Source organism: Procambarus clarkii, chromosome 13 (genome assembly GCF_040958095.1).
Source record: "Procambarus clarkii isolate CNS0578487 chromosome 13, FALCON_Pclarkii_2.0, whole genome shotgun sequence".
Classification (NCBI taxonomy): domain Eukaryota; kingdom Metazoa; phylum Arthropoda; class Malacostraca; order Decapoda; family Cambaridae; genus Procambarus; species Procambarus clarkii.
Window position 1 is genome coordinate 12,715,733 of NC_091162.1, and position 25,614 is coordinate 12,741,346.

The window sequence follows — 25,614 nt, forward strand, 5'->3', positions numbered from 1 at the left end:
GAGAGAGAGAGAGAGAGAGAGAGAGAGAGAGAGAGAGAGAGAGAGAGAGAGAGAGAGAGAGAGAGAGAGAGAGAGAGCACAGGGGAGTGAAGTGTGTTGATTGAGAATGTTATGGGGTGCAGTAGTGGGTTGGATGAGGTGGTGTGTTGATAATGGAGTACTGTGGGTTTTTTATTATTATTTTCTACCACATTTACGATGCTAACCAGCATATTTACATATTGTTCTGTCCCCCTTGGGCAGTAGTGTGGTGTGGATGTGAGATGACGGTGTGTTTGTTGTGGTGGCGTGTGGTAGTTATGTCTTTTGAAATAATCCTGCAACACCTGGCCTGCCCACACCTGCAACACCTGGCCTGCCCACACCTGCAACACCTGGCCTGCCCACACCTGCAACACCTGGCCTGCCCACACCTGCAAAACATGTTTTAGAGTGCAGAATAATTTTAGATTTTAGAATATTTTCCACACCTGACTCGCGTGACACTTGCCTCTTGAATTAAACTTTCTGTGCCTTTAAGCTAATCCCGGCCCTCTGCTGATTGGGTTGTGCAGATTATCTGTGATAATGCAGCCAACATAACTTGGTCACGTGATGCTCTTATCTAATTGGTTAATATAATAGCTTGATACAAGTGTACTGGTGATACAGCTTCTAGAAAGCTTGAGGAGCCGCCGTTCTTGTTTATATAACATTGACGAAAATAACAACCATAACCAATTTGTAACCCACTTTACAGTCTCCGTGGTGTAGTGGTAAGACACTCGCCTGGCGTTCCGCGAGCGCTATGTCATGGGTTCGTATCCTGGCCGGGGAGGATTTACTGGGCGCAATTCCTTAACTGTAGCCTCTGTTTAACGCAACAGTAAAATGTGTACTTGGATGAAAAAACGATTCTTCGCGGCAGGGGATCGTATTCCAGGGACCATAGGATTAAGGACTTGCCCGAAACGCTACGCGTACTAGTGGCTGTACAAGAATGTAACAACTCTTGTATATATCTCAAAAAAAAAAAAATTAACATCGAAGACCCGAAAACATGCTGATGCTCATCTAAAATAACATATTGATGTATGTCTGAGACTTGATGTAAGACTTACAGATTTATGACAATGAGAAGGCGTTGTAATATGTATTTGTATGTGGTGTTGGGCAACATGGTGTGGATATGTAGGGGGGGGGGGGGGCTTTCACTTCCTCTCGCTTGCCCGTACTGGTCAGTAAGTCTTCTGATGGTTTAGTCCCGCGGCCCCCAAGTTGCTGCTGGGTGAAGAGGGGGCAAGTATAGTTATGGATTGGTTCCCAGTCAGTCCTCCCCGGGGTTTAGTTACTGACCGGGTGTTTGTGTGTCATGGGTGTGTGTGTGTGGCGGTGGCATGAGGTGAAGGGGAACACTGACACAGTGTTTCTGCCGCGTCCATGATTCGAACCTGGGACTTAACGTGTGAAGTCGAAGTGGTTCACCACTTCACCATGGAGACCTCTTTATGTTCCTAACCTCGACAACTCCCTCTCCTCTACCACCTCCAATAACCTTCCAATCACTTCAACTTTCGGACTTTGTGGTCTGCTACCATTTGTCGCCATCATCTCGCTTCACAACCCCGCTCTTCTCTGCCTAACGGCACATGTTCCCTACCTTCAAAGTATGGCAGGACCTCGACCCCCGTGGGTAGGTCTTAGCACCCACGGCAGCCTCACTTCTCCCTCACCTACTTGTTGTGTGACTCGTGTCTGTTAGGTACTCTCACATATTTCAGTCCTCTAACTATAACTTTATATTCATGACTGTTAGTGTTGTACATATATAGTTTACACAAATTTACAGTAAATTATTTACCTAAGTGAAAGTCAAAATAATAATGTACCATGAGATAATTGTAGTATAAACTGTATACTCAAGAATTAGGTTTATATTTAGAAGTCACATTTATCAATGATTTTAAAGTAATTAGTTATCATATTCAGAGTAAGAAACTATTTCCGAAATAACTTACGTAAGTCATTACAATAATGGCTGGATTAAAGAGGCGTTCATCAGTCTAAATCAAACTTCACATTTTGCCATAAAGTAAGTAACATTTAGCTTACAATTTCAAAGGTGATATACGTTGAAATCAATCATAGTTTACCATCAGAGCAGCGAGACAGATGTTGACACTTTACACAAGCAGGACGATGAGAACACAATTTAAAGAAGTAATATAATCATTCGATGAATCGAACCGCCCCAGCAAGGGCAAGAACGACCCCAGTCTCCCGAAGCAGAACTTGGGCCGCACGAGCCCCAGGAGGCGGACTCCGAGCCCCGCACCTACGGGTTCCAGACAGAGATCGTCACAGTGTTCCAGAATTCTGGAACACTCACTATTCTAACGTGACTTGCTTCACAATTTAGGGTTACTTCATAATTATTATCACAATTTCTTATATAATAATAATAGGATGCTTACTACTAATAATAATATATAAATATTAGCAAGTTATTATTAGTAGGAAACATCCTATTAATAGTATTAATAATATTATTATTAATACAATTATTATGTAAGAAATTGTGATAATAATTATGAAGTACAGTAACTTTAAATTGTGAAGGAAGTCAGGTTAGAAGTGTGAGTGTGGCGCCGCAGCTGTGTGTGTGTGTGTGTGTGTGTGTGTGTGCGTGTGCGTGTGCGTGTGCGTGTGCGTGTGCGTGTGCGTGTGTGTGTGTGTGTGTGTGTGTGTGTGTGTGTGTGTGTGTGTACACCTTCACCTTTATGAGTTGACTGCCTCTTGTTCCCACATCTTCCTCCTGGCGACCTTTTTCCCCTCTCTCATTCCCCCATGACCTTCCTGCTGGGGACTGGGGGGGGGGCTGTTGAGGGGGGAATGGGGGGGGTCTGAGGCAGCAGGAGGGAAGGGGGGGGGGGGGTAGTAGTTGGGTGTGAATGTCGCGATCTTTGCCGATATTTGGGCTACATTTCGTCGGGTCCGCTCTTGGGAGAGGTTAGGAAATGTCAGCCCGCTGGTGACCCCGGGAGTGTGTGTGTCAGGGGTTACCCGTGGCCGCCGGTTCTACTGTGTCTAATTTTGTACCCAACCTTTTTTGTGAAGTGTCAATTCACCTCGCTCCTCTCTATGCTGATAGCACCTCCCCTCTGAGGTAGGTCTTGTCTCTAGCGTGGCGGAGGCAGCGTCCCTCAGGTCCTGGCTGTAGTTCAAGCCTCCTGTAAAGCGAGACCTGTCCTACTTCTTGGTTTTATCTAGTATTATCATTTTTTTTTTGTCAGGTGGGGATTCTAGGCCGGAGTGATACACTCGATGATGGCTCTTGGGCTGTATATGTTGTATAGGTCTAGGCCTGTGCATGTGTACTCAGCTAATTGGGATTGCGGGTGTAGACTTCTGCCTTTTGGTCCCGCCTCTGAACTGTCAATCAATTGGTATACAGGTTCCTGAGCCTATTATATCTGTTACACATATTTATCTCTAACACACACACACACACACACACACACACACACACACACACACACACACACACACACACACACACACATCCCCAAGAAGCAGCCTGTAGGAGCTGTCTTAACTCCCAGGTACCTATTTACTGCTAGGTGAACAGGTGAATCAGGGTAAAAGAAACTGCTTATTTGATTCTGCCTCGGCTGACTGCGTGTGTGTGTGTGTGTGTGTGTGTGTGTGTGTGTGTGTGTGTGTGTGTGTGTGCGTGTGCGTGTAGGTAGTTGGGTTGGTGTGGGCGTGCATGTGCTGACTTGCTGTAGACTTGTAGGGACGCCCAGGAAACAAGGTGTATGCTGCCTCACGTCGACCACTAACACAAGGAGCAGTTCCCGTGGGTCCTCAAGTGCTTCCTGCTTCAAGTAGAGATTGGCCGCTGCTTGAAGATATGGGTCCGCCTGCTCCACCTGGCTTCGAACCCCTGGAGAGTAAATGTTTACAGAGCGTCGAGGTCGTGCACGCACCGTCGGCACGTCAGGCTAACGTGCGACGTGCCGCGATCCAATCACAGATGGTCTCCCTGGTGCGTAGCGTCACAGGTCCCTCTCCCATTGGTTATTGTAGGTCCTGTGACCTGTGAGGCGTGAGGTAGGTCCTGTGACCTGTGAGGCGTGAGGTAGGTCCTGTGACCTGTGAGGCGTGAGGTAGGTCCTGTGACCTGTGAGGCGTGAGGTAGGTCCTGTGACCTGTGAGGCGTGAGGTAGGTCCTGTGACCTGTGAGGCGTGAGGTAGGTCCTGTGACCTGTGAGGCGTGAGGTAGGTCCTGTGACCTGTGAGGCCTCATTACTCATTCGTACAGAGACGCAGCACTGCAGTCATTACGCATTCCACCAGAGACAAGCACTCTGCCCTCACTACTCATTCCTTCAGAGGCAGGACACTGCTCATTTAGTGTTGCCCTGACAGGTCCTGCCTGGCAGCTTCATGGCCAGTATGGCGGGAAACCTTTCTCAGTTCTCCAGCTCATTTATTAACGTGTTGGGCTGGTGGCCGCGGACATGTGGGGGTAGAGGGCTCTAGGGCCGTGTGGGGGGGAGGGCTCTAGGGCCGTGTGGGGGCGCGCCCGTCGTGTGTAGGCGGAGTGAGCAAAGAGCGCACACATACATGTCTGATACATGTACTATGCGTTTAGTAATACATACACAAGGGAATGTCATTAATCTTCGGGATCAAAATAGCATTTCACTCCCTTTTAAAAAAATCTCGTTTAAAATGTAAATATTATTTTAAAAGCATTACAGTATGCTAAAATTTATCTTATAAGTTTAGCATGTATAATGTGTACCCTGCCCGAGTCACATGTGTGTAGAGAGAGAGAGAGAGAGAGAGAGAGAGAGAGAGAGAGAGGAAATAGACGTGCTAAAAAACATAATAATTAAAAGTAAAGTTGTGATGCCTTGAATATAAAGTTTTGAAAACAACTCTGCAAGCAGTTTCACAATTCAGTAATTTGTCATAGAGTGTAGAGGGACGGTGAATGACTCGTCAAGCACCCAGGGGTAGTTAACAGAGTGGAAATTGCTGCAGGAACCAGCTTTGAAGTGCTGGTAATTATGACTGTGTGTATGTGCGTTTGTATGTTAATGTTTTGTATGTGCGTACGTGTGTGTATGTGTGTGGGTACGCGTTAATGTGCGTATGTACGTGTACGTGGGCTTACTCTCGTGCGCGTGTGTATGACCTTACTCTTTGAGCTCTATCTCCTGGGCTCCACCAGGAGGAGGGGGGCGTCGCCTGTAGAGCGACGGTCTCGCTTCATGCAGGTCGGCGTTCAATCCCCGACCGTCCAAGTGGTTGGGCATCATTCCTTCCCCCCCCCCCGTCCCATCCCAAATCCTTATCCTGACCCCTTCCCAGTGCTATATAGTCGTAATGGCTTGGCGCTTTCCCCCTGATAAGTTCCTTCCCTTCCTCCTGGGCCCCACCTCTGACTCAGAAATTATCTGGTAATAATATTCCATATCCACTTCTCAAATCTTTGAAGGAGGTTTAGCATCACTTGTTCCGGCTCAAGGGGAGCCGGTCGGCCGAGCGGACAGCACACTGGACTTGTGATCCTGTGGTCCTGGGTTCGATCCCGGGCGCCGGTGAGAAACAATGGGCAGAGTTTCTTCAATGGGTTTCTTTCACCCTATGCCCCTGTTACCTAGCAGTAAAATAGGTACCTGGGTGTTAGTCAGCTGTCACGGGCTGCTTCCTGGGGGTGGAGGCCTGGTCAAGGACCGGGCCGCGGGGACACTAAAGCCCCGAAATCATCTCAAGATAACCTCAAGAAGAAGATTCCCTTTCCTCCCAGCTCTCGCCACTCTGGCTTCCTAATGAAACAACTCGGGTTCCTGTTTTTCATTTGAAATTCCACTTGCCATTTTGTGGTGCCTCGTTATTTGCTCTCCCCTGATGATGTTTTGTCTACGTTGGTCTCCTCCCTCCAGCACATGGACTTGACTGGTCGGTACAACGACGGTCTGGCTTCTTGCTGGGTCGGAGTTCGATCCGTGATGGCCCAAGTAGCCAGACCGGGCATGAATAGCCCGTAAGTCATCGACTTTTTAACTACTATTTAGATATAGAAGAGCAGGGGTGCTGATTGGGATTATATATATGGTCATACTGCTCAATGTTTGTTGCAGGGAGTTCTTCCCTTCCCTTCACCCCCTTCCCCTCACCCCCTTCCCCTCACCCCCTTCCCCTCACCCCCTTCCCTCCTCCCCCCGTCCCTCCACCTCCCTTCCCTCTTCCCCCCTTCCCTCACCCCCCCCTTCCCTCCTCACCAATCTCTACTCAGCTTCCAGAAAGTTTTTCAATAAATTTCGGTGTTTCTGCATATTTTCATATTCATCTGTGGGGGCAATAAAGACGAGAGCCGCGGTGATTGTTGTTGCTGTTGCTACAATCATGTCCCTCTTAAGGCCTTAGGCTTATTATTGTAGGTCAGCAGAGGAATGTGACCATCACGTTCCGCAATTGACAGGAAGAAATACATAAATTATGTGATAATGTCCAAAAAAGCTATTTTCGGGTCGTAAGGTGTTCTCAAAACCGCCGTTTTGACTTAAGACATAGATAAGAGATTGTAGAGGTGAGAGAAAGTGAGGTTAAAAAAGAAAATGAGAAGCTAGAAGAGGGTCATTGTCGAGAGGTGAGGAATTGGTGTAGCCAGGCGAGGTAGAGACGGTCCCTGTGTTGCCTGTAGAGGCGACCCTGCCTGGTGAGGGGGTAACCCTCTCTCTCCATATCTAGCCTCTCTGCTCGCCGCTCCTCCTGCCTCGCCCCCTCCTGCCGCGTGCTGTCGATCATGCCCATGACGTGCTCGTAGGTGAAGTTGAAGAGGACGATGTAGAGGACGAGGACGCACACGTCGCAGAAGATCGGTCCCCACAACCTGTCGCACTGCTCGATCTCCTCGTAGTCGAGGTCGCCCGTCAGCTGGAAGAAGACGAGGAAGGTGTAGGCGAGCGTCTTCTCGCAGAAGGCGGCCCAGCACTTGCTGAACATGACGTGGCCGACGATGGCCAGCGCCAGGTTGGTCAGGAAGTAGAATATGAGGAAGGGGACGACGTGGCGGCCGACGCGTCGCACCCCGACGATGAGAAGCGTGGCGTAGCTGGAGTAGTAGTAGTCGTAGAGGCAGAAGTGGACGAGGGTGACGATGATCACCCCGACGGAGGCCTCGCGGGCGTGGCCGTCTTCCCGCACCAGCTTGGCGAAGGGCAGGTGGTGGTGCTGCGCGCGCAGGTACTCCGCGCGGGACGCCTGCGTCGTCAGCATCATCAGCACCTGCGGCGTCGCGTCCTTGTATGCGTCGTCCATCATGCGGTCGAACTCCCGCGCGGCCGCGACGCTGTAGTACACGCGCGCCGCAGACATGCCCACGGCCGCAGCGCACAGCAGCAGCTTCACGCCGTGGCGACCGTACGCGCGCCGCGTCTCCTTCGCCAGACGGACGACGCAGCCCGCCAAGACGCACGTCAGGAGACACGTCAGGAGCGGCAGGAAGACGACCTTGGCGTCGTCAACGACGCCGTGGTAGTTACCGTGGCCGAGGACGCCCCTGAAGTACGCCGTCTCCACCTTACAGATGGGCTTCCAGCGCTGCACGTCGAGACGCTCGAAGGCCACCGTCACTCTGACGTACGTGTCGCTTACGTCGTCGTACACCGTCAGGTCATGCTGGATGAGTCGCGTCGTGTCGTCCACGTAAAAAATTTACAACTTCCTCTGTATCCTACTGAGACAGAGCTTCCAGTAGTGACCGTAGGACTCCCGCGTCAGGTCGGGCTTGGGCAGGTCGAGGACGTACCCACCAACTGGGTAGTAACAGTTGAAACAAGCGGACGTGCCCAGGGCGCCCAGACCCGCGTCGGGCACGTACTCCAGCGCCATATTGACCTCGTGCCCACTGAAGCAGTGCATACCCTCCACGTGTTCCTCCTCTACCCAGGTCCTCGAGGTGTCCACTTGGAGGGTCAAGTCCTCCTCGAAGTCAAGTTTCCTAGCGCAGGGTTTCCCCCCGACGGGGGTAGCGGCAGGTGCCCGGCTGGGCATACAGGAGCCTGATCCTGGGCACGCCGACTACGCTGGGTAGCCCCAGCCCGGAGTGACTCAATTTGCTGAAGAAACTCTCCTGGGCGTGCCAGACTTACCCGAGGGTGAGGAGGTCTTCTAGCTCCATTAGGTCACCGATGTAGGCCTCGTAGGCGGCGGTGTAGAGTTCGTGCTGCACCCCGGCGTTGCCCAGGACCATGAAGTCGAGGGTGAGCAGGAGTATGAGGGCGAGGAGGAGGGCGACGCATACCCCGTGTTGGTGCCTCGCCCACATGTCGCCTCCTACAGGCTCCTCCAGCACCCACCCCCACGCCACGCCCTCACTCTCCTCACTCTCACGCCTCATGGCTACACGCTCCGCCCCACAACAGTCGGAAAGTATTACAGATTTTAAGGTTTAATGACAATTTTGTTTGGGAGTTGTGTGACGGTGATGGGGAAATGGAGATGGTGTTTGTTGAGTCTCACACACACACACACACACACACACACACACACACACACACACACACACACACACACACACACACACACACACACACACACACACACACACACAGGAAGCAGCTCCGTAGCAGCTGTCTAACTCCCAGGGACCTATTTACTGCTATGTAACAGGGGGGGGGGACATCATAATGAAAGAAACTCTGCCCATTTGTTTCCGCCGGCGCCGGGAATCGAACCCGGACTCCTAGGATTACGAATCCAGAGCGCTGTCCATTCAGCCACCGGCCCCTTAGTGGCTGAGGGGAGTGTAACAGTGTAGTGGTAGTGAAGGGTGTAGACACGTGCGTCTGGCCAGCATAAACAGGACAATAGAATAATGCGTTGAGTGGAAGAGTAGTGGGAGAGGGGAGAGAGGGGGGGAAGGGAGAGTGGGAGGGGGGGCGTCAGGGGAGAGGGGGGAAGGGAGAGTGGGAGGGGGCGTCAAGGGAGAGGGGAGAGTGGGAGGGGGGCGTCAGGGGAGAGGGGAAGGGATAGTGGGAGGGGGAGGTGTCAAGGGAGAGGGGAGAGAGACTAAACTTAAAAGTGTGTGTTGGTGTGCAGTCTCTCCTCTCTGCTTTCCTGTCCTACACCTTGTCTTCTGCTTCTCATCTTACCCCAGGGTAAGATGAGAAGGTGAACAGGGGCATCAGGTGAAAGGAAACATGCCCTAACTTCTCGTCCTGCCCGGGAATCGAACCCCGGGGGGACCTTTTTGCTTGGGAATCGATTGCACTGATATTTTTTTTTGTTATTTACATCAAATTTCTCGTTCTCTTCCTTTTCGTCGTTTCTCTTCCATTCTTTAGTCGCGCTTTCCTTGCACCCCTTTCCTTTCCATGTCCCTTCCATTCGTCTCTTCCCCTTCAAGCATTATTCTGCACGTCTTCCCCCATTCATTATTTTTATTGTTCACCGTTATTCTGTTGACCCATTCATCCTTCCCTCTCCCTTCTTCCCTCTCCCTTCTTCCCTCTCTCCTTCCCTCTCCCTCCCTCCCTCCCTCCCTCCCTCCCTCCCTCCCTCCCTCCCTCCCTCCCTCCCTCCCTGCAGCCATAACGACACATCAGAGAGCTGTCCGACCCCAGCTGTCCAGGACAGTCAGCCTTTCCCTCCACCTGTTTACTGAATGGCTCACGTTATTTTCTGCTCGGCACCCTGAGGATGCTGAGAGCTCCCAGCTGCTGGGGGAGAGGCGCCCCCCGCTGCTGGGGGAGAGGCGCCCCCCTAGTGCTGGGGGAGAGAAATCTAGTGCATAGATTTGCTGTTCGTGTATGTGTTCGCCGTCCGTACACTTATCGTCAGCGAGAGAAAAGGTTGAGTTTTGGGTGTAAAAGGCCTAGCGGGGGTTTGCTGCTGCCATTTTTTGTCGTTGTTTGAGAGGAGGAGGACGAAAGGTAATCCAGTTAACAGCGGCTGTCTCTCTCTCCGCCAATTATTTCGCTCCTTTACTGTCAAAACACAGTTACCTGTGTACCCGACACCCGCTGGGGGAGTTGGGGGGGGGGGGGAAGGGTGTGGAGTGTGGTGGTGGGTTGAGTGTGGTTGCTGTGCTTTTGAGTGTGTTGGTTGAGTGTGGTTGCTGTGCTGGTAAATGTCTTAGTGTCGCCTTGCAACCCACCGGAGCCATGGAGGTCGGTGATTAAGAAAGCGTGAGTATTGGCATGGTTTAATTGATACAGAGCGCCCTAGCAGCATGTACAACACTCCCCAATAGGAAGAAAACCCGCTGGGTTGTTCATCCTGCTTTGTTTAGTTTGATTCATTTATGCATTGATGTCCCTTCCGGAGAGTGAATCACTGTGTAGCGCTGAATATATCTTTCCCTCCCTCCCTCCCTCCCTCCCTCCCTCTCTCTCTCCTTCCCTGCCTCCTTCCCACCCTGGGTGCCTCAAGACGTCTGGGTGCCTGGGGCCTGATCTCCCTGGGAGGCACTATAAATTGTTGGAGAGTTTTACCAGACTGTCCATTCATCACCTGGATCTGGAGCAGTCCCCCCTCCCCCCATCCTCCCCCCAAACCCCCCCCCCCTTTGCCCCCCCACCTTTGCCGCCCCCCCCCTACCACTTGCCTTTTCTAACAGTTCCTCTCTTTCTCCTCTCCTGTTCCTCTGCTTATTCCACTTTCTTGTATCTCAGTCCCGTATTCCATTAATGCCCATTTTTTTCATTTTAGGCCTATCTGTCACCCCTTTCCATCTATCTATCACCCCTTTCCATCTATCTATCACCCCCTTTCCATCCCCTCTCTTTTTTCCATTGCTATTTCTGCCTTTCCATCCGCTTAGCTATGCTGGGATTGGTCCTTCCCTCTCATTAAAGTTTCCATCACACCATTTCTGTATTGCCCTCTCTCTCCTCTTCTCTCCTCTTCTCTCCTCTTCTCTCCTCTTCTCTCCTCTTCTCTCCTCTTCTCTCCTCTTCTCTCCTCTTCTTATATTTCTCCTTCCTCCTCATTACTCTTTCAACGTATTCCTTTTACCTTTTATCCATTCACCTCATCACACCCTTTTCCTTTCCTGGTGGCCATTTCCACCCCCACTCTTCTGTTCCATTCCTTTCGTTAGCCAGACAATAACAACACAAGAGACCGGGCCACGGGGACGTTGATCCCCGGAATCAACACAGGGGAAAGTCTGTCTATTCCCGTCCGTCTCATCTCCTGTCCTTCCTGTCCATATTCTCTCACACCCCCCTTCAACCCCCCCCCCTTCTTTCCATGCTCGTCTTCTCTACCCCTATGTTCCTCTCCCCCTGCCCAATGCCCCCCCCCCCATGCCCCCCTCCCTGCCCCCTCCCTGCCCCATGCCCCCCTGCCCCCCCCCCTTGCTGTACTATCACTGCCGCTGCTACAGCACAGTATCGCTCTTTATTGCCTCCATAACTCTTGGAAGAAGAGCTGTTTTAGTGCGCTCTTCAATTTCCCCCCTGGCGCAAGAGTCAATGGTAATTTTATATTGCAGAGAGATAGAAGGGAGGGGGATAGATGTTCTCTCTCTCTCTCTCTCTCTCTCTCTCTCTCTCTCTCTCTCTCTCTCTCTCTCTCTCTCTCTCTCTCTCTCTCTCTCTCTCTCTCTCTCTCTCCCTCTGTGGGTGAGCCAGCCGTTACCAGCGCCACTCTCCGCCATGAGCGACAGAAACACTAAGCAAGAAACCGGAAGGAGAGGTTCGCCAGGTGGTGGTGGTCGGACCTCTCGTGTGGGCCAGATGGTGCTCTGTGTCTGGGAGAGTGGCAGGGAGAGAGAGAGAGAGAGAGAGAGAGAGAGAGAGAGAGAGAGAGAGAGAGAGAGAGAGAGAGAGAGAGGCATGCACGTAGTAGGAAACACTTATAACAAATAACAGTTCATAATTCAGTTCTTCTCTTGTAAGAACGATTGAACTACCTATAGGTATACCTGGAGTATACCTGGAGTATACCTGGAGTATACCTGGAGTATACCTGGAGTGGGTCCTGGGATCACTCCCAGAAGCTTGACAGGACGTCTTGCTGGCCTACACTGCCCCAACTAGGAAGCCTTGAGACGCAGCAGTAGCTGTAGTGAACATCTACACGGAGACCTGTGACAACACAGCTACTGTAGTGTACTCACCTAGGTGTGCTTGCGGGGGGGTTGAGCTCTGGCTCTTTGGTCCCGCCTCTCAACTGTCAGTCAACTGGTGTACAGGTTCCTGAGCCTATTGAGCTCTTATCATATCTACTATTGGGGCTCTATCATATCTATATGTGTGTGTGTGCGAGTCTGAATGTATGGTTCAAGTATACATACGTTGATACATTCGTGTGTGGACCAGTCACCACATCACCATTTCTTGTAAGCGTCGCAAAAGTGAGAATTTCTCATTTTATCTGTGTGTCAACAAGAGGCCTGCAGCCGTCATGTCTACATTTGCAACCCGGGATTATTGAAGACATCGCCTGGAAGGTGAAGGTGTGTGTGGGGGGGGGGGAAGGGGGGTTGAGTGGGCAATGCAGTGTGCTTGCAAGTCCCGATACACTGGTTCGATTCCGAAAGGCGTTTTGAGCTGAATTGTGGGATTTCATTTTATTTTCAAGTTTTATGATTATAAGGAAACACTCTCATGTCACTTCTCTCTCTCTCTCTCTCTCTCTCTCTCTCTCTCTCTCTCTCTCTCTCTCTCTCTCTCTCTCTCTCTCTCTCTCTCTCTCTCTCTCTCTCTCTCTCTTCGTTTTCCCTTTCCCACTTTCATCTTTAATTCTTCAAACTTCGCCACAGTGGCTCGCTCTCTGAATTTTTGTTTTCTTTATTTAGGTGTGGTGGTGGTGGTGGTGGTGGTGGTGGTGGTGGTGGTGGTTGTGGTGGTGGTGGTGGTGGTGATGGTGATGGTGATAGTGGTGGTGGTGATCGTGGTGGTAGTGTTGATGGTGGTGGTGGTGTTCGTTGCAATCTGCAACTGTCAATGTTGGAGATGGTGGTCAGGATGGTGGTGTTGACGACACTGTTGTTGTCGTTGATGTATGTATGGGGGGGGGGGAGAGAGGGGGGGTGGCTCTTGTGTTGGAGATGGCCGGGGGGGGGGGGGAGGTGCCAAGACTGTGACCCTTCAGGTGCCATCGAGAGTGATTGCAGTGTCTGATGCCTCATTTTCCGGATGGGCTTAGGTGGGAAGTGCTCTCTCTCTCTCTCTCTCTCTCTCTCTCTCTCTCTCTCTCTCTCTCTCTCTCTCTCTCTCTCTCTCTCTCTCTCTCTCTCTCTCTCTCAGAGAAAACATACAGTTTTTAGAAGATGTAAATCATAAGCAGGAAATGAAACTACCGAAGGAACCTTATCGCTGAGAAATATTTCTGCCATAAAAATGTTCCAGTGATAAGACATTCCCGTCTTGGGCATCACAGAGAGAGAGAGAGAGAGAGAGAGAGAGAGAGAGAGAGAGAGAGAGAGAGAGAGAGAGAGAGAGAGAGAGAGAGAGAATGATTACTTGCTTGACAACTGAGACTGGTGTGAGGGGGGAAGAGAAGTAGTGTAGAGAGATGAGGTGAGTCTCCAGGTGAGCCAGGTGAGAGAACACTGACTATGACGATGCTGTGACCAGCCTGGCTAACAAAGATGCCTGGCAACTGGCAGCGTCAGGGTGCACTTCATTCTTTCTCCACAACACTGACTGCAAAACTCTATAACAAGTTGGTGCATACTCAAGTTGCAAGGGAACTTGCACGTCTTATAGAGTTTTGCTTCTTACAGAGTTTGCTGGCGTCTTGAATGTTCACTACTCTCGCGGATGGCTCGGCTACTTCCACCAGCTTCTGGAGAAGTCGGAAGACTACACAAGGCCGTTCATTCTAACTGCTCCTTGATCTTGGTCAACCAGAAAGGTAGTCATTATAACACAAGACGGTCAGCCGGCAGAAGTTGCACACACACACACACCGGCTTGGCTTCTCTCTCTCTCATGCATGTCAACCCGACGGCAATAATTAATTCATTGCTCGCTTGACCCGGATTTGGAACATGTTTTTTTTATAAGAGAAGGATTGGCTCTAAATCTTCACACGGAAATAGCTCTACATGAGACAAGGAGGTATGGCAGGAAGTGCAAAATAGCCCCGTTGGAAATAGAGGTGTTATAGAGAGAGAGTTCTCTCTCAGCGTACCTCTCCCCCCTTGTAGGTGTGGCGTACACCTTCAGGACAAGGGGGGTCGACCTCTCAAGTATCCACAAGAATATTCCATATATACCTCCAAAGGATTCATAATCGATCATGCTGTGACTCCTCCGTCGTCAAGATGCAAGCAACTGCTTTTAACAGCTCTGTTGACCAAACCACCAACCAGGAAGACCTATGAGTGACCGGGCCTCGGGATCGTGGATCCTCGGAGCAAGGAGAGCTATGGTTCAGATCACGGCTCCACTTCGCCCCTCAATCTAATATAAATGTTGGTTGAGATTGATTAAAATATTGAACTATAAAGCCGCTTCATAATTTAGCAAATGTTTGGGCCAGGCTTTGTAATAAGCCGGAGCAGGAAAATAGCGTTTAAACTGTAAAATACATATATGAACTCTTATAGTTAATCTGGTAGAGAGAGAGAGGGAGAGAGAGAGAGAGAGAGAGAGAGAGAGAGGGAGAGAGAGAGAGAGAGGAAAGTGAGAGTTGTAGATGTTAATTATTGATGTGTGGTAATGTGCAAAGTTGTATGCCTGAGGTGTTGGTGTATGTGTGTGTGTGTGTGTGTGTGACTCTTACTAAACACTTTCCCCTCTCCTTCCTGCCACACTCCTATTCTTCTTTCTCTTCTCTTCACCTTTCATCCTCACACCTCTCATCTCTCTCCCTCACACACACACACACACACACACACACACACACCTGTCCACTTGGGGTGTATACCAGAACAATGGGACAATGTTCCCGCCACAAAAGTATGGTATACACAGTCGTCTGATTCCCATCCTGTTTTTCAAATTTGATCTCTGTATATTTTCTATCCTTTATTTTTCCATTCTTCCCTTCGCTCCTCCTCCTCCCTCCCCCTTTCATTTTTCTCTACCTTTCTTTTCCTTCTCTCTCTCTCTCTCTCTCTCTCCTATTTTCAGACAACTTTCTGCCCTCCACAAATCCTCTTCCCACTCTTCACAAAAGGTAAAAAGAAAGGTAATCTTCTCCCTGCCTGTTTTCATTGCATATTCTGTTCTGTTTCCCCTCTTCATATCAAAGAGCTAGTCTCTTTCTCTCTCTCTCTCTCTCTCTCTCTCTCTCTCTCTCTCTCTCTCTCTCTCTCTCTCTCTCTCTCTCTCTCTCTCTCTCTCTCTCTCTCTCTCTCTCTGCTATTGTATTTTGCTTGTATCATTATGTTCTTTATCATTAATTTTTGTGTAGGCTGTTAACGTTATCTTGACGAACCTGAGAGATGCCACGTTATGGTGAAGGGCTCATCACTGTCTTCATACTCATCATCACCATCACCACCTTCGTCACTATCATTGTCCCCATGAACGTACCACCATTCATTGACCCGGAAAAACTCCAAGGTAAGGGAGTATTGTGACAATATACCACCACCTGGTCAATATCTTGCCTGGAGACAGCCATCTGGCTGGACCAGCTGGCTGGACCAGCTGGCTCATTAACCAGGAGTACAGGTGAGCCGGACCATGGTCGGGGCCCTGTATGTGTGGCCCCTTAAGTTACTGAGGCGGGAGGTAATGCATGATCAAAGTTTAGATAACTGGGTCCAGCTGGTTATTGTGGTTGGCTGGTGGTGTGCTGGTGGTGTGAGCTCTATATAAAATGTGGTAAAGGTGATAGGCGACAGTGTAAAGAGGAGGTGGAGGAGAGAGAGCTGAGAGAGAGATGGAGAGAGGGAGAGAGAGCTGAGAGAGAGAGAGAGAGGGAGAGAGAGAGAGAATGGAGTGATGGGTGAGAGAGGGAGATAGTTGTGTATTTATATCTGCAGAATCGAGCTATTAGCTCTTGGACCCCGCTTTTCTAACCAATTTATAATGATAACTTTTGACGACAAGTGTAAATGACGACTTTTCGGTCCGTCCTGGGCTGAGGGGAAACCTGTTCACTGTAAATGAACAAATCCACAAAGTCCGTAACGAGGGTTCGAACCTACTGTCCCCACTGCCAGGTCTTGTCACAAGTGACGGCTGGGCTACTGGTCCACACTGCTTACTGCAACCGTACACACCCATCTCAGCATTGTTTTACATCCTTCCATTCCACGTGTTCTTAAACTGTAATCTGGGAGCAGTTCGTCACTTGTTTCAACAGCTGGGGTTCAGCAATCGGGCGATGGGTGTATAAGAGTCAGTAACTACGCCGTGGTTTTCGATATTGAATTCTAGGACTTTGATTTCATCAGTTGCAGTGTACAGCAGCCCGGTGGAGATGGGTCAGTCCTTGACGGTTAGCTTGGTACTTTGTATAGAGATGTTGTGAGTGGATCGCTGCGTCTATTGGGAAGTTTGTCGTATTGTGCTGTGTCTTCTGTATCACCTTGTGCTTCGTGGCTCCGTGTTGTGTGTGTGTGTGTGTGTGTGTGTGTGTGTGTGTGTGTGTGTGTGTGTGTGTGTGTGTGTGTGTGTGTGTGTGTGTTCACGTAGGTGTGCTTGCGGGGGTCGAGCTCTGCTCTTTCGGCCCGCCTCTCAACTGTCAATCATTCAAACAAACTTTTAACTATTTTTATATATTTTTTCCACACACACACACACACACACACACACACACACACACACACACACACACGCACACACACACACACACACACACACACACACACACACACACACACACACACACAGGAAGCAACTCGTAACAGCTGTCTAACTCCCAATTACCTATTTACTGCTAGGCAACAGGGGCATCAGGGAAAAAGAAACTCTGCCCATTTTGTTTCTCGCCGGCGATGGGAAACGAACCCGGGCCTCTGGATTACGTGTCTAGCGTGCTATCCACACAGCCACCGGCCCCCCCCCCCCTGTGTGTGTGTGTGTGTTGAGACCTTTGATGTCACGCCCCCTGCTCCTCCTCCTCCCCTTCCCTTCCTTTATTGCATTTGTTGTCCTTTTACATCCCGTTCTTTATCTTTTAGGCTGCTCCCCCCCCCCCTCTCTCTCTCTCTCTCTCTCTCTCTCTCTCTCTCTCTCTCTCTCTCTCTCTCTCTCTCTCTCTCTCTCTCTCTCTCTCTCTCTCTCTCTCTGAGGTAGTGCTGCTAATTCCAATCAACAGTAATGGTTATGCGACAGTAGCGGCCCCTACCAACACCAGGACAAACACATCCCACAACGAAACAATGAAAAAAAACATGAACAAAGCCACCACCACAAAGACAGCCGCCACCACCACCACCACCACCACCACCACCATCACCACCACCACCACCACCACCACCACCACAGACACTCGCCACCTCCATCACCTTATACACATTCACTATATTCACCACCAGACTCACCATCACCACCATCACCATCACCACCACCACCACCACCACCACCACCACCATCACCATCACCAACGTGAGTTGTACCACAAAACTTCCCTAAAGATGAAGGTAAATGCAGGCACAGCGGCGAGGGGAGCGAGGGCTTAAATTCTAATTCTTGGGGATTTCAATCACAAAGGAATAGACTGGTTAAATAAGGACCTCACGCGAGGGTCATGAGCCACGGAGGGTAGAACTGGTAGACACGGAGGGTAGAACTGGTAGACACAGCAGACAAGAACTGGTAGACACAACTTCCTTACATGTATAGACATGTCAGGAAGAAACCAGCAGTAACAGACCACCTGATCACCTTGAAGAGACAAGGTGAATGTTTCATTCTCACACCCTTAGTCCATCTCACTCCAACACCGAACACCTTCCAACATCTTCCATCTCATTCCAACACCCACCAACACCCCCCAACACCCCCCAACACCCCCCAACACCCCCCAACACCCACCAACACCCTCCAACACCGCCCAACACCCCCCAACACCCTCCAACACCCCCCAACACCCCCCAACACCCACCAACACCCACCAACACCCACCAACACCCCCCAACAGCCCCCAACACCCCCCAACACCCCCCAACACCCACCAACACCCACCAACACCCACCAACACCCACCAACACCCACCAACACCCACCAACACCCACCAACACCCCCCAACACCCACCAACACCCTCCAACACCCACCAACACCCCCCAACACCGTCTGGCGGGTGTTATTCACGAGACACATGTAAAGTATCTCGCTCTTTTGAAGTTGACGACCTCATTTTAGGGTGTGATGACGCATGGTGTGTTGTGAGTGTGTGTGGTGGAGTGTGAGTGTGTGTGGTGGAGTGTGAGTGTGTGTGTGTGGTGGAGTGTGAGTGTGTGTGGTGGAGTGTGAGTGTGTGTGTGTGGTGGAGTGTGAGTGTGTGTGGTGGAGTGTGAGTGTGTGTGGGGAAGTGTGAGTGAGTGTGGTGGAGTGTGAGTGTGTGTGTGTGGTGGAGTGTGAGTGTGTGTGGTGGAGTGTGAGTGTGTGTGGGGAAGTGTGAGTGTGTGTGGTGGAGTGTGATGTTGCATCGGGGAAATTATCTTGTGAATAATTAATGAATAAATAAATAACATACAAGTGGCCGGACTGGCCTAGTCCGCGCTGATTGGCTCAAGTCTTAACCACTTTATGCCGATTGGCTGAGAGTGTAGTACCTTCACGTTCATTGGCTGAGAGTGTAGTACTCTCACGTTCATTGGCTGAGAGTGTAGTACTCTCACGTTCATTGGCTGAGAGTGTAGTACTCTCACGTTCATTGGCTGAGAGTGTAGTACTCTCACGTTCATTGGCTGAGAGTGTAGTACTCTCACGTTCATTGGCTGAGAGTGTAGTACTCTCACGTTCATTGGCTGAGAGTGTAGTACTCTCACGTTCATTGGCTGAGAGTGTAGTACTCTCACGTTCATTGGCTGAGAGTGTAGTACTCTCACGTTCATTGGCTGAGAGTGTAGTACTCTCACGTTCATTGGCTGAGAGTGTAGTACTCTCACGTTCATTGGCTGAGAGTGTAGTACTCTCACGTTCATTGGCTGAGAGTGTAGTACTCTCACGTTCATTGGCTGAGAGTGTAGTACCTTCACGTTCATTGGCTGAGAGTGTAGTACTCTCACGTTCATTGGCTGAGAGTGTAGTACTCTCACGTTCATTGGCTGAGAGTGTAGTACTCTCACGTTCATTGGCTGAGAGTGTAGTACTCTCACGTTCATTGGCTGAGAGTGTAGTACTCTCACGTTCATTGGCTGAGAGTGTAGTACTCTCACGTTCATTGGCTGAGAGTGTAGTACTCTCACGTTCATTGGCTGAGAGTGTAGTACCTTCACGTTCATTGGCTGAGAGTGTAGTACTCTCACATTCATTGGCTGAGAGTGTAGTACTCTCACGTTCATTGGCTGAGAGTGTAGTACTCTCACGTTCATTGGCTGAGAGAAAACTAGACTGTTTTCTAGAAAATGTGCCGGACCAACCGGGCTGTGGTGGGTATGTGAGCCTGCGGGCCGCTCCAAGCATCAACAGCCTGGTGGACCAAACTCTCACAAGTCAAGCCTGGCCTCGGGCAGGGCTTGGGGAGTAGAAGAACTCCCAGAACCCCATCAACCAGGTATACCCTTCTACCTGACAAGGCATAAGCAAAGTGAGTCACCTTCACTATGTGCCTTGCTCCCCATGCAGGCCTTCCCTGGTGTCTCTAACCTTCCCTGGCCTCCCCTGACCTCCCCTGGCCTTCCCTGACCTCCCCTGACCTTCCCCTGGTGTCTCTGACCTGCCCCCTGGAGGAGTGTGGCGTGTGTGTGATGGAGACCTCGTCATGTATTGTTGGGGAGTGACGCATCACCACCCCCTCCCCCTTCCCTCCCCTAAGGTCAACGCCGCAGTTATTTGCGCAGTGGTCATGGGGGGGGTGAGGGGCGGTTATGAAAGGATGGGGGGAGGGGAGGAGTGGCAGAGATGTCTTCCCCTCTTGTGGCGTTGTAGAGGGGGGTGTAGAGGGGCGCGTTTTTCTGGCGTGACAATTCTTGCAGAGGTCTTGGAGGGGGGAGGGGGGGGGAGATGGGACCACCTTTACCGAGGTCTTTCAAGTGGGGGAGGGGGGAGGGGGGGGGGGTAGTGCAGCATATGTGGGGGTGGAGGTCGGGGTTGAGATGCGCCAAGACAGACTTATAACGAGGCTGAGAGAGAAAGAGCAATACCCCTAATGGCCTCAGGCTGGGGTCTGCCGCGACACGGAGGAACTGACTTCACCACCGCACACAACGCTAGTCGTCGGTCTGCAGAGATGTCGCTGCTCGTCACTCTGCACGACCCCTCGCTGCTCCTCCCACGACCCCCCAGGAGCCGCGACGACGAGGTCGCAGGATAGTCGGGGTGCTAATGTCGCTCGAACCAGGAGGCGGGAAATCGATGGTATCGCCGTTGCGGGGCTACTTCGCGCGCCATCAAGTTGACGGTGGGTGATGACCTCCTGGGCGGGGCGGGGCGACACACGCCGCCCTCGGATGACCTCCGGCACGACATTCACTTCTCACAGCGATACATTAGACCGTCTGAACTGTTGGTAATGTGTCACTGTTCACTGGAAACATGCACGAGAGGCAGGAGACACACATACACATACACACGTACACACACACTCGCACACAAAGCGTTATATGACAAAGAGTGCTGGGAAGACGGGACACCACGAGCGTAGCTCTCATCCTGTAATTACACTTAGGCAATTACACTTAGGTAATTACACTTAGGTAATTTTACACACACACACACACACACACACACACACACACACACACACACACACACACACACACACACACACACACACACACACACACACACACAAACAAACAGACGACACGAGGAACAACCGGCCCACAAGACCACACTGTCGAACTCAATAAACCACTTCAATCAGAAGTACTGAGACTGGACAGTACAGCACCAGTACCTTTCCCCTGGGGGAGGCAAAGTAATTACATAAACCAGGAGTTAGAAAAGCCGGGGCTAGGGAACTAATGCTCGACTCTACAACCACATCTAGCTGAGTAACAGAGTCTCACACCCCATCATGACTACAAAAAAAAACGGATTATGTATTCATAATTTTTAATAAACACATCAAAAGAATCAGAAACCAGATTATACATAAAACGGAATTGAAATAATTCACGAGAATTATAATTTAGACTTATCAATGTCGCCTTGGAGGGGGAAAAAACCCGCTAATTACGAGACATGACAGAGAACACGCTAAAAGTCACGAAAGACACACACACAAGCGTTGAGGAAGATAATTAAGAACTGGCAAAAAACACCGCCGGTGGGGGTTGCGTGCGGTGTGTGTTTTGTGTGCACGCAGTAGCCGGTTAATTTTTGGCTCGGTGTTTTTTCTAACGATTTAATTGTGCAGGGAAATGTAGTGTTGACTGTCAGGGCGGCCGGGGTTATTTAATACACTATAAAGTACGGTGGTGTGTGTGTGTGTGTGTGTGTGTGTGTGTGTGTGTGTGTGTGTGTGTGTGTGTGTGTGTGTGTGTGTGGGTGTGTGTGTGTGGGGGGGTGGGGGGGTGGGTTTGTGTGTGTGGGTGGGTGGGTGGGTTTGTGTGGGTGGGTGGTTGTGTGTGTGTGGTTGGGTGTGTGGGTTGGGTGGGTGTGTGTGTGGGTGTGTGTGTGTGTGTGTGTGTGTGTGTGTGTGTGTGTGTGTGTGTGTGTGTGTGGGTGTGGGTGTGTGGGTGGTAGGTGCAGGTGGGATGGAGTATGTGATTGTGTGAGTGTGTGTGTGTATTTACTATTTGTGTCTGCAGAATCGAGCTATTAGCTCTTGGACCCCCGCCTTTCTAACCAATCTATTTTTACTCCATTATATCTACTACGTATATATCTCTCTAACACACACACACATATCCCCAGGAAGCAGCCCGTAGCAGATGTCCAACTCCCAGGTACCTATTTACTGCTCGTTGAACAGGAACATCAGGGTGAAAGAAATTGCCCATTTGTTTCCGCCTCCACCAGGAATCGTACCCGGGCCCATAGGACATCGACTCCCCAGGTCAATATGGGTTCAGAACAGAGCTCTCCTGCTTCTCATAATTGCTAGACTAATATGTCGTGTTAGCTGCCATGTAAAGCAATCAAAACCCTGATATGATATCACAGATACGAAAACGCTGATATGATATCACAGATACGAAAACGCTATTGTGATATCACGCTATCACAATAGCGTGGTATTTTTACATGGATCTTTAACGTCCTAACAGAAGAGTGTAATAGTCAACCCAGCAAAATCCAGGTCATCCACCGTGAAGAGCACAGTCCCCCAGGGTACTGTCCTTGTTCCAGTACTTTGTCTCAACCTCATATCAGACATAGACAAGGACACAATCTATAGAAACCGCATCATCCTTTGATCAGATGACACTAGGAATTTTATGATAGACAAGATGGAGTACACAGCAAACCTCCAATCTCATGTAAATCATATTTTTCACGGCCATGGAAAATAACATATTATTTAATAAAAATAAGTTCCCGTTCCAAGTTCCCTTTCCAAGTTCCCGTTCCAAGTTCCCGTTCCAAGTTCCCGTTCCTAGGTTATGGAACACAAGAAAACCAGGTATAAAAGGTAATCAAATCACACTTTAGAACGAATAATGATACTTTTAAAGACACTAGTGCTCTCTAGGGTGGAATATTGTGGTCTAATGACAGGCATATCATCTTAATTATTGGGAAGGTGTATATTGCGTTACCTGGGTTTTTTTTCCCGAGAACGAAGGTGAGGGATATACATAATTATTTACTCTTAAAGACAATATTATAAGGACTTGTTCCAAATCTGCACAGGGAAATAACATCAGATGAGACCCGGAGACACGGCAGGATGTGCAGAATTACCCCGTTGTAAAACAGAGGTAAAACAGGTACTCTGAAAGAGTAAATAGGTATAATAGGTACAATAAACATAAGAGGCATGACTTGCCGATCTCACAAGGTGTTCAAAAGAGAACCTGAAACGCCTCCAAAGGAGACCTGATCCACCGGGCTGTGATTCAGACAGTAGGTAACGGTGACTAATAGCTTAGTTGAGCAGGTCACCAACCAGGAGGCCAGGACAGAGACCGGGCCGCGGGGACGTTGATCGTGGAAAGCGTCACAAGGTTGCCACAGGATAGCTTTGGATGTTAAGACTCTCAGCTCCGGGACCAGTCTGGCGGCCTGCCTCTGGTGTATTCCCAGCCTTGTGTGGTATTTGACATTTCATCTGAAGCTAATAATACAGGTTGGGCAGGGTGACATGTTGTCATGATTTTGTAATTTAGATTTTGAAATAACGGGAAGGTGTGAAGAGGAACGGAGAGAGAGAGAGAGAGAGAGAGAGAGAGAGAGAGAGAGAGAGAGAGAGAGAGAGAGAGAGAGAGAGAGAGAGAGAGAGAGAGAGAGAGAACCTGTCTCTTTCTCTCCCTTTTTTCATAAATCTCTTTCTCAGTCTCCCTTCTTCCTTATCTATATACCTTTTTCTTCCTCAGTTCATTTAATTACCTCCTTCCCTTCTGTTCCTTTCATGCAATTCCTCTTTCCCCTCCCTCCCTCTCTCCCTCTCTCCCCTCCCACATGCATCACGTCACTTCCCTCTCGTGGCTGAGTGGTCTTCCAGTTGACAGTCTGACAGGCACATGCGCCTACATCCGACTATCCTCTACAATATATTACCAGATTATATGTGATAATCTCACGATATATGATATATGCGATCGGGTATGGTGCAGTATATTATCTCTGAAGTTCATCAGTTCTGAGTATATATATATATGTGTGGGTATGACGGAGTATGAGCTGGTCTGGGAGTATTTTGGGCAGGGTTGTTCATCATAGTATGTATTTTAGGGAGCATAACCAAGCAAATATTGCGTCAGTCAGAAAAATGATAGGATGGATTACGAGAACTTTCAAATCCAAGGATCCCATCACAATGGTTGTACTCTTCAAGTCACTTGTGTTGTCCCGTCTTGAGTACTGCTCAGTTCTCACTTCCCCCTTCAGAGCAGGAGAGATTGCTGCAATAGAGGGAATACAGAGAACATATACGGCACGCATAGACGCGATAAAGCACCTAAATTATTGGGATCGTCTCAAAGCTCTCCAAATGTACTCACTAGAAAGACGACGAGAGAGATATCAAATAATATACACCTGGAAAATACTGGAGGGTCAAGTACCAAATCTACACAGTAAAATAACAACGTACTGGAGTGAACGATATGGAAGAAAATGCAGAATAGAACCAGTGAAGAGCAGAGGTGCCATAGGCACAATCAGAGAACACTGTATAAACATCAGAGGTCCAGTGAAGAGCAGAGGTGCCATAGGCACAATCAGAGAACACTGTATAAACATCAGAGGTCCAGTGAAGAGCAGAGGTGCCATAGGCACAATCAGAGAACACTGTATAAACATCAGAGGTCCGCGGTTGTTCAACATCCTCCCAGCGAGCATAAGAAATATTGCCGGAACAACCGTGGACATCTTCAAGAGGAAACTAGATTGTTTCCTCCAAGGAGTGCCGGACCAACCGGGCTGTGGTGGGTATATGTGTAGGCCTACGGGCCGCTCCAAGCATCAACAGCCTGGTGGACCAAACTCTCACAAGTCAAGCCTGGCCTCGGGCCGGGCTTGGGGAGTAGAAGAACTCCCAGAACCCCATCAACCAGGTATCAACCAGGGCATTGTGCCCTAAACGCCATGCCCACCCTGGGCATACACCCTCCCCCCCCTCTCCCCAGAAAGAGAAGTAAATATTCTAATCTTTGTGGTACAAGTGAGCTAAAAATAAGACTGTAGCCAACACCACTTGCGGCGGTATATATTCATACTTAATCTCGCAAACACCTTGAAAGATTGCTCGATATTCCTTCACAGTTCTCCCCCGATATATGTCAAGGTCTTCTTATATATGTAGATTTACACACACACACACACACACACACACACACACACACACACACACACACACACACACACACACACACACACACACACACACACACACATTATATAAAGTTACGCCATTATTAGCGTTGATTTTGTGTGTTCAGGGGGTTCTATGCTGGTGACCACCATCTTTGCCTCGGCGTGGAGTTGTATGAGGAGGTTACCTAAGGCTGGAGGTCAGTGTGGGGGAGGTTACCTAAGGCTGGAGGTCAGTGTGGGGGAGGTTACCTAAGGCTGGAGGTCAGTGTGGGGGAGGCTACCTAAGGCTGGAGGTCAGTGTGGGGGAGGTTACCTAAGGCTGGAGGTCAGTGTGGGGGAGGTTACCTAAGGCTGGAGGTCAGTGTGGGGGAGGCTACCTAAGGCTGGAGGTCAGTATGGGGGAGGTTACCTAAGGCTGGAGGTCAGTGTGGGGGAGGCAGGAGACTACAGCACACCGAGAATGACCGCTGTGTTGTGAGCACAACTTTTCCGTCCTGACTGGAGCATCTTCGGGTGAGATTAACACGTTGTGGTGTTGCCAGGGGACTCCTGGTGGTGTTGCCAGGGGACTCCTGGTGGTGTTGTATTGGTAGTGTTGTTGTTGTTGTTGTTGTA

The 25,614-nt window shown here is 49.9% G+C and overlaps 1 protein-coding gene and 1 pseudogene across 2 annotated transcripts in view; one reads left to right on the plus strand and one right to left on the minus strand.

Annotated features, from left to right (window-relative positions):
• Nucleotides 1-25,614, plus strand: part of LOC123757060 (pseudouridylate synthase RPUSD2) — a 443,933-nt gene that overhangs the window by 13,758 nt on the left and 404,561 nt on the right. The gene's annotated exons all lie outside the window — the stretch shown is intronic.
• On the minus strand, nt 6,604-8,395 carry LOC123757061 (uncharacterized; annotated as a pseudogene).